The sequence below is a fragment of the Pseudophryne corroboree genome, chromosome 11 (assembly GCF_028390025.1).
Source record: "Pseudophryne corroboree isolate aPseCor3 chromosome 11, aPseCor3.hap2, whole genome shotgun sequence".
In the NCBI taxonomy this organism is placed as follows: Eukaryota; Metazoa; Chordata; class Amphibia; order Anura; family Myobatrachidae; genus Pseudophryne; species Pseudophryne corroboree.
In genome coordinates, this window is record NC_086454.1 from 165,109,646 (window position 1) to 165,122,036 (window position 12,391).

General features: G+C 33.0%; 7 non-coding genes across 7 annotated transcripts; all 7 read left to right on the forward strand.

Moving 5' to 3' along the window:
- Window positions 1-1,990: 1,990 nt before the first annotated feature.
- TRNAQ-UUG (transfer RNA glutamine (anticodon UUG)) lies at window positions 1,991-2,062 on the forward strand. Its single transcript has one exon. It is a non-coding gene; the product is annotated as a tRNA-Gln (tRNA).
- A 1,588-nt stretch (window positions 2,063-3,650) lies between these two features.
- On the forward strand, window positions 3,651-3,722 carry TRNAQ-UUG (transfer RNA glutamine (anticodon UUG)). The gene has a single exon. It is a non-coding gene; the product is annotated as a tRNA-Gln (tRNA).
- A 1,589-nt stretch (window positions 3,723-5,311) lies between these two features.
- TRNAQ-UUG (transfer RNA glutamine (anticodon UUG)) lies at window positions 5,312-5,383 on the forward strand. Its single transcript has one exon. It is a non-coding gene; the product is annotated as a tRNA-Gln (tRNA).
- Window positions 5,384-6,967: 1,584 nt separating this feature from the next.
- Window positions 6,968-7,039, forward strand: TRNAQ-UUG (transfer RNA glutamine (anticodon UUG)). Its single transcript has one exon. It is a non-coding gene; the product is annotated as a tRNA-Gln (tRNA).
- A 1,589-nt stretch (window positions 7,040-8,628) lies between these two features.
- TRNAQ-UUG (transfer RNA glutamine (anticodon UUG)) lies at window positions 8,629-8,700 on the forward strand. Its single transcript has one exon. It is a non-coding gene; the product is annotated as a tRNA-Gln (tRNA).
- Window positions 8,701-10,291: 1,591 nt separating this feature from the next.
- TRNAQ-UUG (transfer RNA glutamine (anticodon UUG)) lies at window positions 10,292-10,363 on the forward strand. The gene has a single exon. It is a non-coding gene; the product is annotated as a tRNA-Gln (tRNA).
- Window positions 10,364-11,954: 1,591 nt separating this feature from the next.
- On the forward strand, window positions 11,955-12,026 carry TRNAQ-UUG (transfer RNA glutamine (anticodon UUG)). Its single transcript has one exon. It is a non-coding gene; the product is annotated as a tRNA-Gln (tRNA).
- The last annotated feature ends 365 nt before the right edge of the window (window positions 12,027-12,391 follow it).

A 12,391-nucleotide genomic window follows, 5' to 3' on the forward strand; every position in this document is an offset into this window, starting at 1 on the left:
AAGGCAGTCCTCTGTTATAAAGCTTGAAACAATTGTAAGTGGATGATAGGCAAATATGACAATACAGAAAAACTGTCAATTCAATGCTAGGATAACATAAGGGGTGATGCTCCAACTGAAATTGGTCCTAGGCATTTGGGTTTCTAGTATTTATCTTCTCCTTAAAAATAGGTTACTTTTTATATATTATCATTGGTTTTAGACAAATATTCTACATAACACCTATCGCATCCCTGAGCTTATTAGAAACTTGAAATCATATATATAAAGTATTGAATTTCTTTTCTTTGCATTTAAAAGATGAGCTCAGTTCAGTGGAAGTCTTTGATCAGTTGAGGGTTCTATGGTGTAATGGTTAGCACTCTGGACTTGTAATCCGAGTTCAAATCTCGGTGGGACCTAATGTTGATTATTTCTCCTTTTGTTTAAAGCTCCATTTTCATTCAAAGTATGAGTATTGCAAATCTTCATTTACAAAACATATAAATTCCATAATTTTCAGTGGTGTCCTTTGTCTAAACTCATTTTTAAACTTTTCAAATCAGAAGTATGTCAAATATTTGGAAATAAGAAAAGAGGCAATAAGTATGCTGAGATCCATTACTTGTGCTCTGGTGTTTATAAATTCTCCATTTTATTTATTTTTTCTTCAGTGTGCACTAATGGGAGGGGAGAACGTATCTTCTTCTTCTAGTAACACCTAGTGCCCTCTATGTTTGAGCAGCAATATAATAACTGATTAATTTGCCCTTGCAAATCTTAGGTATGCCATATTGCTCGATTTGAGACAAAAGTCAATGAGCCATGTAGAGAAAAATCTTCATCAGCCAAAGGATGACACTCATGCTGGCTTCTGATATGGATTTGAAGAGATTTTGTGATATATGTGTCTATTATGTTTTCAAGTATTCATGCTACACCGATGAGCTTATTCCATTCTTGTCCATCAAGAAAAGCAAGTAGCCAAAATAGGGATCAAACCCATGACCTTGGCATTATGAGTGCCACACTCTAACCAACTGAGCTAACTGTCCACAGATGTTTTAAGAAGCAAACACAAAACTGGCAAATGTACCTCAAAGCACAGAACATATTTTGTTTGCATAGCATTTAATTTTTCAAGGAACAGCTTAAGCCATAGAGTCACTTGAAGCATGGGTATCATAAAAATGCACCAGTTTCTTTCCACATTGCAAAATAAAAAAAATGATTAGATAGGACAACAACAAAGATTAATGCATCTAATAATAGTATAAAAATAGACAATTTAGACAAGGAGTAAATGCAATTCTAAGCAAAATCAATCTGATAAATCTAATGCACAATCTTTCTTATCCATTTACAGATTGTTGATAAAGATAATCCCAGGATGTAATTCATTATGTGTTAAATTTAGTATGTTTTACCAAGTTGTGTATAAATAACTTTTAACACAAAAAATATATAATGGGGAAGTAGCTTAATGTGCCCTTTGGAAATAGAGAATGCTAGCACATTTTGGAATGCAAAGCTTAAGAAAATACAAACTTCAATCCATAGGAAAGCACTTTTTGTTCAGTCTACACTCTGTAATCATACTATAGCTTAATTTACAAATTGTGATGTCATAATCAGACTTAACTCACAAGACACTTTCATCCTTGGTCTATAAAAAAGGCAGTCCTCTGTTATAAAGCTTGAAACAATTGTAAGTGGATGATAGGCAAATATGACAATACAGAAAAACTGTCAATTCAATGCTAGGATAACATAAGGGGTGATGCTCCAACTGAAATTGGTCCTAGGCATTTGGGTTTCTAGTATTTATCTTCTCCTTAAAAATAGGTTACTTTTTATATATTATCATTGGTTTTAGACAAATATTCTACATAACACCTATCGCATCCCTGAGCTTATTAGAAACTTGAAATCATATATATAAAGTATTGAATTTCTTTTCTTTGCATTTAAAAGATGAGCTCAGTTCAGTAGAAGTCTTTGCTCAGTTGAGGGTCCCATGGTGTAATGGTTAGCACTTTGGACTTTGAATCCAGTAATCCGAGTTCAAATCTCGGTGGGACCTAATGTTGATTATTTCTCCTTTTGTTTAAAGCTCCATTTTCATTCAAAGTATGAGTATTGCAAATCTTCATTTACAAAACATATAAATTCCATCATTTTCAGTGGTGTCCTTTGTCTAAACTCATTTTTAAACTTTTCAAATCAGAAGTATGTCAAATATTTGGAAATAAGAAAAGATGCAATAAGAATGCAGAGATCCATTACTTGTGCTCTGGTGTTTAGAAATTCTCCATTTTAATTTTTTTACTTCAGTGTGCACTAATGAGAGGGGAGAACGTATCTTCTTCTTCTAGTAACACCTAGTGCCCTCTATGTTTGAGCAGCAATATAATAACTGATTAATTTGCCCTTGCAAATCTTAGATATGCCATATTGCTCGATTTGAGACAAAAGTCAATGAGCCATGTAGAGAAAAATCTTCATCAGCCAAAGGATGACACTCATGCTGGCTTCTGATATGGATTTGAAGAGATTTTGTGATATATGTGTCTATTATGTTTTCAAGTATTCATGCTACACCGATGAGCTTATTCCATTCTTGTCCATCAAGAAAAGCAAGTAGCCAAAATAGGGATCAAACCCATGACCTTGGCATTACGAGTGCCACACTCTAACCAACTGAGCTAACTGTCCACAGATGTTTTAAGAAGCAAACACAAAACTGGCAAATGTACCTCAAAGCACAGAACATATTTTGTTTGCATAGCATTTAATTTTTCAAGGAACAGCTTAAGCCATAGAGTCACTTGAAGCATGGGTATCATAAAAATGCACCAGTTTCTTTCCACATTGCAAAATAAAAAAAATGATTAAATAGGACAACAACAAAGATTAATGCATCTAGTAATAGTATAAAAATAGACAATTTAGACAAGGAGTAAATGCAATTCTAAGCAAAATCAATCTGATAAATCTAATGCACAATCTTTCTTATCCATTTACAGATTGTTGATAAAGATAATCCCAGGATGTAATTCATTATGTGTTAAATTTAGTATGTTTTACCAAGTTGTGTATAAATAACTTTTAACACAAAAAATATATAATGGGTAAGTAGCTTAATGTGCCCTTTGGAAATAGAGAATGTTAGCACATTTTGGAATGCAAAGCTTAAGAAAATACAAACTTCAATCCATAGGAAAGCACTTTTTGTTCAGTCTACACTCTGTAATCATACTATAGCTTAATTTACAAATTGTGATGTCATAATCAGACTTAACTCACAAGACACTTTCATCCTTGGTCTATAAAAAAGGCAGTCCTCTGTTATAAAGCTTGAAACAATTGTAAGTGGATGATGGGCAAATATGACAATACAGAAAAACTGTCAATTCAATGCTAGGATAACATAAGGGGTGATGCTCCAACTGAAATTGGTCCTAGGCATTTGGGTTTCTAGTATTTATCTTCTCCTTAAAAATAGGTTACTTTTTATATATTATCATTGGTTTTAGACAAATATTCTACATAACACCTATTGCATCCCTGAGCGTATTAGAAACTTGAAATCATATATATAAAGTGTTGAATTTCTTTTCTTTGCATTTAAAAGATGAGCTCAGTTCAGTAGAAGTTTTTGCTCAGTTGAGGGTTCCATGGTGTAATGGTTAGCACTCTGGACTTTGAATCCAATAATCTGAGTTCAAATCTCGGTGGGACCTAATGTTGATTATTTCTCCTTGTGTTTAAAGCTCCATTTTCATTCAAAGTATGAGTATTGCAAATCTTCATTTACAATCCATATAAATTCCATCATTTTCAGTGGTGTCCTTTGTCTAAACTCATTTTTAAACTTTTCAAATCAGAAGTATGTCAAATATTTGGAAATAAGAAAAGATGCAATAAGAATGCAGAGATCCATTACTTGTGCTCTGGTGTTTAGAAATTCTCCATTTTAATTTTTTTACTTCAGTGTGCACTAATGAGAGGGGAGAACGTATCTTCTTCTTCTAGTAACACCTAGTGCCCTCTATGTTTGAGCAGCAACATAATAACTGATTCATTTGCCCTTGCAAATCTTAGGTATGCCATATTGATCGATTTGAGACAAAAGTCAATGAGCCATGTAGAGAAAAATCTTCATCAGCCAAAGGATGACACTCATGCTGGCTTCTGATATGGATTTGAAGAGATTTTGTGATATATGTGTCTATTATGTTTTCAAGTATTCATGCTACACGGATGAGCTTATTCCATTCTTGTCCATCAAGAAAAGCAAGTAGCCAAAACAGGGATCAAACACATGACCTTGGCATTACGAGCGCTACACTCTAACCAATTGAGCTAACTGTCCACAGATGTTTTAAGAAGCAAACACAAAACTGGCAAATGTACCTCAAAGCACAGAACATATTTTGTTTGCATAGCATTTAATTTTTCAAGGAACAGCTTAAGCCATAGAGTCACTTGAAGCATGGGTATCATAAAAATGCACCAGTTTCTTTCCACATTGCAAAATAAAAAAAATGATTAGATAGGACAACAACAAAGATTAATGCATCTAATAATAGTATAAAAATAGACAATTTAGACAAGGAGTAAATGCAATTCTAAGCAAAATCAATCTGATAAATCTAATGCACATTCTTTCTTATCCATTTACAGATTGTTGATAAAGATAATCCCAGGATGTAATTCATTATGTGTTAAATTTAGTATGTTTTACCAAGTTGTGTATAAATTACTTTTAACACAAAAAATATATAATGGGGAAGTAGCTTAATGTGCCCTTTGGAAATAGAGAATGCTAGCACATTTTGGAATGCAAAGCTTAAGAAAATACAAACTTCAATCCATAGGAAAGCACTTTTTGTTCAGTCTACACTCTGTAATCATACTATAGCTTAATTTACAAATTGTGATGTCATAATCAGACTTAACTCACAAGAGACTTTCATCCTTGGTCTATAAAAAAAGGCAGTCCTCTGTTATAAAGCTTGAAACAATTGTAAGCGGCTGATATGCAAATATGACAATACAGAAAAACTGTCAATTCAATGCTAGGATAACATCAGGGGTGATGCTCCAACTGAAATTGGTCCTAGGCATTTGGGTTTCTAGTATTTATCTTCTCCTTAAAAATAGGTTACTTTTTATATATTATCATTGGTTTTAGACAAATATTCTACATAACACCTATTGCATCCCTGAGCTTATTAGAAACTTGAAATCATATATATAAAGTGTTGAATTTCTTTTCTTTGCATTTAAAAGATGAGCTCAGTTCAGTGGAAGTCTTTGCTCAATTGAGGGTTCCATGGTGTAATGGTTAGCACTCTGGACTTTGAATCCAATAATCCGAGTTCAAATCTCGGTGGGACCTAATGTTGATTATTTCTCCTTTTGTTTAAAGCTCCATTTTCATTCAAAGTATGAGTATTGCAAATCTTCATTTACAATCCATATAAATTCCATCATTTTCAGTGGTGTCCTTTGTCTAAACTCATTTTTAAACTTTTCAAATCAGAAGTATGTCAAATATTTGGAAATAAGAAAAGATGCAATAAGAATGCAGAGATCCATTACTTGTGCTCTGGTGTTTAGAAATTCTCCATTTTAATTTTTTTTACTTCAGTGTGCACTAATGAGAGGGGAGAACGTATCTTCTTCTTCTAGTAACACCTAGTGCCCTCTATGTTTGAGCAGCAATATAATAACTGATTCATTTGCCCTTGCAAATCTTAGGTATGCCATATTGCTCGATTTGAGACAAAAGTCAATGAGCCATGTAGAGAAAAATCTTCATCAGCCAAAGGATGACACTCATGCTGGCTTCTGATATGGATTTGAAGATATTTTGTGATATATGTGTCTATTATATTTTCAAGTATTCATGCTACACCGATGAGCTTATTCCATTCTTGTCCATCAAGAAAAGCAAGTAGCCAAAACAGGGATCAAACCCATGACCTTGGCATTACGAGTGCCACACTCTAACCAACTGAGCTAACTGTCCACAGATGTTTTAAGAAGCAAACACAAAACTGGTGTACCTCAAAGCACAGAACATATTTTGTTTGCATAGCATTTAATTTTTCAAGGAACAGCTTAAGCCATAGAGTCACTTGAAGCATGGATATCATAAAAATGCACCAGTTTCTTTCCACATTGCAAAATAAAAAAAATGATTAGATAGGACAACAACAAAGATTAATGCATCTAATAATAGTATAAAAATAGACAATTTAGACAAGGAGTAAATGCAATTCTAAGCAAAATCAATCTGATAAATCTAATGCACAATCTTTCTTATCCATTTACAGATTGTTGATAAAGATAATCCCAGGATGTAATTCATTATGTGTTAAATTTAGTATGTTTTACCAAGTTGTGTATAAATAATTTTAACACAAAAAATATATAATGGGGAAGTAGCTTAATGTGCCCTTTGGAAATAGAGAATGCTAGCACATTCTGGAATGCAAAGCTTAAGAAAATACAAACTTCAATCCATAGGAAAGCACTTTTTGTTCAATCTACACTCTGTAATCATACTATAGCTTAATTTACAAATTGTGATGTCATAATCAGACTTAACTCACAAGACACTTTCAGCCTTGGTCTATAAAAAAGGCAGTCCTCTGTTATAAAGCTTGAAACAATTGTAAGTGGATGATGGGCAAATATGACAATACAGAAAAACTGTCAATTCAATGCTAGGATAACATAAGGGGTGATGCTCCAACTGAAATTGGTCCTAGGCATTTGGGTTTCTAGTATTTATCTTCTCCTTAAAAATAGGTTACTTTTTATATATTATCATTGGTTTTAGACAAATATTCTACATAACACCTATTGCATCCCTGAGCTTATTAGAAACTTGAAATCATATATATAAAGTGTTGAATTTCTTTTCTTTGCATTTAAAAGATGAGCTCAGTTCAGTGGAAGTCTTTGCTCAGTTGAGGGTTCCATGGTGTAATGGTTAGCACTCTGGACTTTGAATCCAATAATCTGAGTTCAAATCTCGGTGGGACCTAATGTTGATTATTTCTCCTTTTGTTTAAAGCTCCATTTTCATTCAAAGTATGAGTATTGCAAATCTTCATTTACAATCCATATAAATTCCATCATTTTCAGTGGTGTCCTTTGTCTAAACTCATTTTTAAACTTTTCAAATCAGAAGTATGTCAAATATTTGGAAATAAGAAAAGATGCAATAAGAATGCAGAGTTCCATTACTTGTGCTCTGGTGTTTAGAAATTCTCCATTTTAATTTTTTTACTTCAGTGTGCACTAATGAGAGGGGAGAACGTATCTTCTTCTTCTAGTAACACCTAGTGCCCACTATGTTTGAGCAGCAATATAATAACTGATTAATTTGCCCTTGCAAATCTAAGGTATGCCATATTGTTCGATTTGAGACAAAAGTCAATGAGCAATGTAGAGAAAAATCTTCATCAGCCAAAGGATGACACTCATACTGTCTTCTGATATGGATTTGAATAGATTTTGTGATATATGTGTCTATTATATTTTCAAGTATTCATGCTACACCGATGAGCTTATTCTATTCTTGTCCATCAAGAAAAGCAAGTAGCCAAAACAGGGATCGAACCCATGACCTTGGCATTACAAGTGCCACACTCTAACCAACTAAGCTAACTGTCCACAGATGTTTTAAGAAGCAAACACAAAACTGGCAAATGTACCTCAAAGCACAGAACATATTTTGTTTGCATAGCATTTAATTTTTCAAGGAACAGCTTAAGCCATAGAGTCACTTGAAGCATGGGTATCATAAAAATGCACCAGTTTCTTTCCACATTGCAAAATAAAAAAAATGATTAGATAGGACAACAACAAAGATTAATGCATCTAATAATAGTATAAAAATAGACAATTTAGACAAGGAGTAAATGCAATTCTAAGCAAAATCAATCTGATAAATCTAATGCACAATCTTTATTATCCATTTACAGATTGTTGATAAAGATAATCCCAGGATGTAATTCATTATGTGTTAAATTTAGTATGTTTTACCAAGTTGTGTATAAATAACTTTTAACACAAAAAATATATAATGGGGAAGTAGCTTAATGTGCCCTTTGGAAATAGAGTATGCTAGCACATTTTGGAATGCAAAGCTTAAGAAAATACAAACTTCAATCCATAGGAAAGCACTTTTTGTTCAGTCTACACTCTGTAATCATACTATAGCTTAATTTACAAATTGTGATGTCATAATCAGACTTAACTCACAAGACACTTTCATCCTTGGTCTATTAAAAAGGCAGTCCTCTGTTATAAAGCTTGAAACAATTGTAAGCGGCTGATATGCAAATATGACAATACAGAAAAACTGTCAATTCAATGCTAGGATAACATAAGGGGTGATGCTCCAACTGAAATTGGTCCTAGGCATTTGGGTTTCTAGTATTTATCTTCTCCTTAAAAATAGGTTACTTTTTATATATTATCATTGGTTTTAGACAAAATATTCTACATAACACCTATTGCATCCCTGAGCTTATTAGAAACTTGAAATCATATATATAAAGTATTGAATTTCTTTTCTTTGCATTTAAAAGATGAGCTCAGTTCAGTGGAAGTCTTTGCTCAGTTGAGGGTTCCATGGTGTAATGGTTAGCACTCTGGACTTTGAGTCCAGTAATCCGAGTTCAAATCTCGGTGGGACCTAATGTTGATTATTTCTCCTTTTGTTTAAAGCTCCATTTTCATTCAAAGTATGAGTATTGCAAATCTTCATTTACAATTCATATAAATTCCATCATTTTCAGTGGTGTCCTTTGTCTAAACTAATTTTTAAACTTTTCAAATCAGAAGTATGTCAAATATTTGGAAATAAGAAAAGATGCAATAAGAATGCAGAGATCCATTACTTGTGCTCTGGTGTTTAGAAATTCTCCATTTTAATTTTTTTTACTTCAGTGTGCACTAATGAGAGGGGAGAACGTATCTTCTTCTTCTAGTAACAACTAGTGCCCTCTATGTTTGAGCAGCTATATAATACCTGATTAATTTGCCCTTGCAAATCTTAGGTATACCATATAGCTCGATTTGAGACAAAAGTCAATGAGCCATGTAGAGAAAAATCTTCATCAGTAAAAAGGATGACACTCATGCTGGCTTCTGATATGGATTTGAAGAGATTTTGTGATATATGTGTCTATTATGTTTTCATGTATTCATGCCACACCGATGAGCTTATTCCATTCTTGTCCATCAAGAAAAGCAAGTAGCCAAAACAGGGATCGAACCCATGACCTTGGCATTACGAACTCTACGCTCTAACCAACTGAGCTAACTGGCCACAGATGTCACTAGAAGCAAACACAAAACTGTCAAATGTACCTCAAAGCACAGAACATATTTTGTTTGCATAGCATTTAATTTTTCAAGGAACAGCTTAAGCATAGAGTCACTTGAAGCATGGGTATCATAAAAATGCACCAGTTTCTTTCCACATTGCAAAATAAAAAAAATGATTAGATAGGACAACAACAAAGATTAATGCATCTAATAATAGTATAAAAATAGACAATTTAGACAAGGAGTAAATGCAATTCTAAGCAAAATCAATCTGATAAATCTAATGCACAATCTTTCTTATCCATTTACAGATTGTTGATAAAGATAAACCCAGGATGTAATTCATTATGTGTTAAATTTAGTATGTTTTACCAAGTTGTGTATAAATAACTTTTAACACAAAAAAATATATAATGGGGAAGTAGCTTAATGTGCCCTTTGGAAATAGAGAATGCTAGCACATTTTGGAATGCAAAGCTTAAGAAAATACAAACTTCAATCCATAGGAAAGCACTTTTTGTTCAGTCTACACTCTGTAATCATAGTATAGCTTAATTTACAAATTGTGATGTCATAATCAGACTTAACTCACAAGAGACTTTCATCCTTGGCCTATAAAAAAAGGCAGTCCTCTGTTATAAAGCTTGAAACAATTGTAAGCGGCTGATATGCAAATATGACAATACAGAAAAACTGTCAATTCAATGCTAGGATAACATAAGGGGTGATGCTCCAACTGAAATTGGTCCTAGGCATTTGGGTTTCTAGTATTTATCTTCTCCTTAAAAATAGGTTACTTTTTATATATTATCATTGGTTTTAGACAAATATTCTACATAACACCTATTGCATCCCTGAGCTTATTAGAAACTTGAAATCATATATATAAAGTATTGAATTTCTTTTCTTTGCATTTAAAAGATGAGCTCAGTTCAGTGGAAGTTTTTGATCAGTTGAGGGTTCCATGGTGTAATGGTTAGCACTCTGGACTTTGAATCCAGTAATCAGAGTTCAAATCTCGGTGGGACCTAATGTTGATTATTTCTCCTTTTGTTTAAAGCTCCATTTTCATTGAAAGTATGAGTATTGCAAATCTTCATTTACAAAACATATAAATTCCATCATTTTCAGTGGTGTCCTTTGTCTAAACTCATTTTTAAACTTTTCAAATCAGAAGTATGTCAAATATTTGGAAATAAGAAAAGATGCAATAAGAATGCTGAGATCCATTACTTGTGCTCTGGTGTTTATAAATTCTCCATTTTATTTATTTTTTCTTCAGTGTGCACTAATGGGAGGGGAGAACGTATCTTCTTCTTCTAGTAACACCTAGTGCTCTCTATGTTTGAGCAGCAATATAATAACTGATTAATTTGCCCTTGCAAATCTTAGGTATGCCATATTGCTCGATTTGAGACAAAAGTCAATGAGCCATGTAGAGAAAAATCTTCATCAGCCAAAGGATGACACTCATGCTGGCTTCTGATATGGATTTGAAGAGATTTTGTGATATATGTGTCTATTATGTTTTCAAGTATTCATGCTACACCGATGAGCTTATTCCATTCTTGTCCATCAAGAAAAGCAAGTAGCCAATACAGGGATCGAACCCATGACCGTGGGATTACGAGCGCCACGCTCTAACCAACTGAGCTAACTGTCCACAGATGTTTTAAGAAGCAAACACAAAACTGGCAAATGTACCTCAAAGCACAGAACATATTTTGTTTGCATAGCATTTAATTTTTCAAGGAACAGCTTAAGCCATAGAGTCACTTGAAGCATGGGTATCATAAAAATGCACCAGTTTCTTTCCACATTGCAAAATAAAAAAAATGATTAGATAGGACAACAACAAAGATTAATGCATCTAATAATAGTATAAAAATAAACAATTTAGACAAGGAGTAAATGCAATTCTAAGCAAAATCAATCTGATAAATCTAATGCACAATCTTTCTTATCCATTTACAGATTGTTGATAAAGATAAACCCAGGATGTAATTCATTATGTGTTAAATTTAGTATGTTTTACCAAGTTGTGTATAAATAACTTTTAACACAAAAAAATATATAATGGGGAAGTAGCTTAATGTGCCCTTTGGAAATAGAGAATGCTAGCACATTTTGGAATGCAAAGCTTAAGAAAATACAAACTTCAATCCATAGGAAAGCACTTTTTGTTCAGTCTACACTCTGTAATCATACTATAGCTTAATTTACAAATTGTGATGTCATAATCAGACTTAACTCACAAGAGACTTTCATCCTTGGTCTATAAAAAAAGGCAGTCCTCTGTTATAAAGCTTGAAACAATTGTAAGCGGCTGATATGCAAATATGACAATACAGAAAAACTGTCAATTCAATGCTAGGATAACATAAGGGGTGATGCTCCAACTGAAATTGGTCCTAGGCATTTGGGTTTCTAGTATTTATCTTCTCCTTAAAAATAGGTTACTTTTTATATATTATCATTGGTTTTAGACAAATATTCTACATAACACCTATTGCATCCCTGAGCTTATTAGAAACTTGAAATCATATATATAAAGTATTGAATTTCTTTTCTTTGCATTTAAAAGATGAGCTCAGTTCAGTAGAAGTCTTTGATCAGTTGAGGGTTCCATGGTGTAATGGTTAGCACTCTGGACTTTGAATCCAGGAATCCGAGTTCAAATCTCGGTGGGACCTAATGTTGATTATTTCTTCGTTTGTTTAAAGCTCCATTTTCATTCAAAGTATGAGTATTGCAAATCTTCATTTACAATTCATATAAATTCCATCATTTTCAGTGGTGTCCTTTGTCTAAACTCATTTTTAAACTTTTCAAATCAGAAATATGTCAAATATTTGGAAATAAGAAAAGATGCAATAAGAATGCAGAGATCCATTACTTGTCCTCTAGTGTTTAGAAATTCTCCATTTTAATTTTTTTTTACTTCAGTGTGCACTAATGAGAGGGGAGAACGTATATTCTTCTTCTAGTAACACCTAGTGCCCACTATGTTTGAGCAGCAATATAATAACTGATTAATTTGCCCTTGCAAATCTTAGGT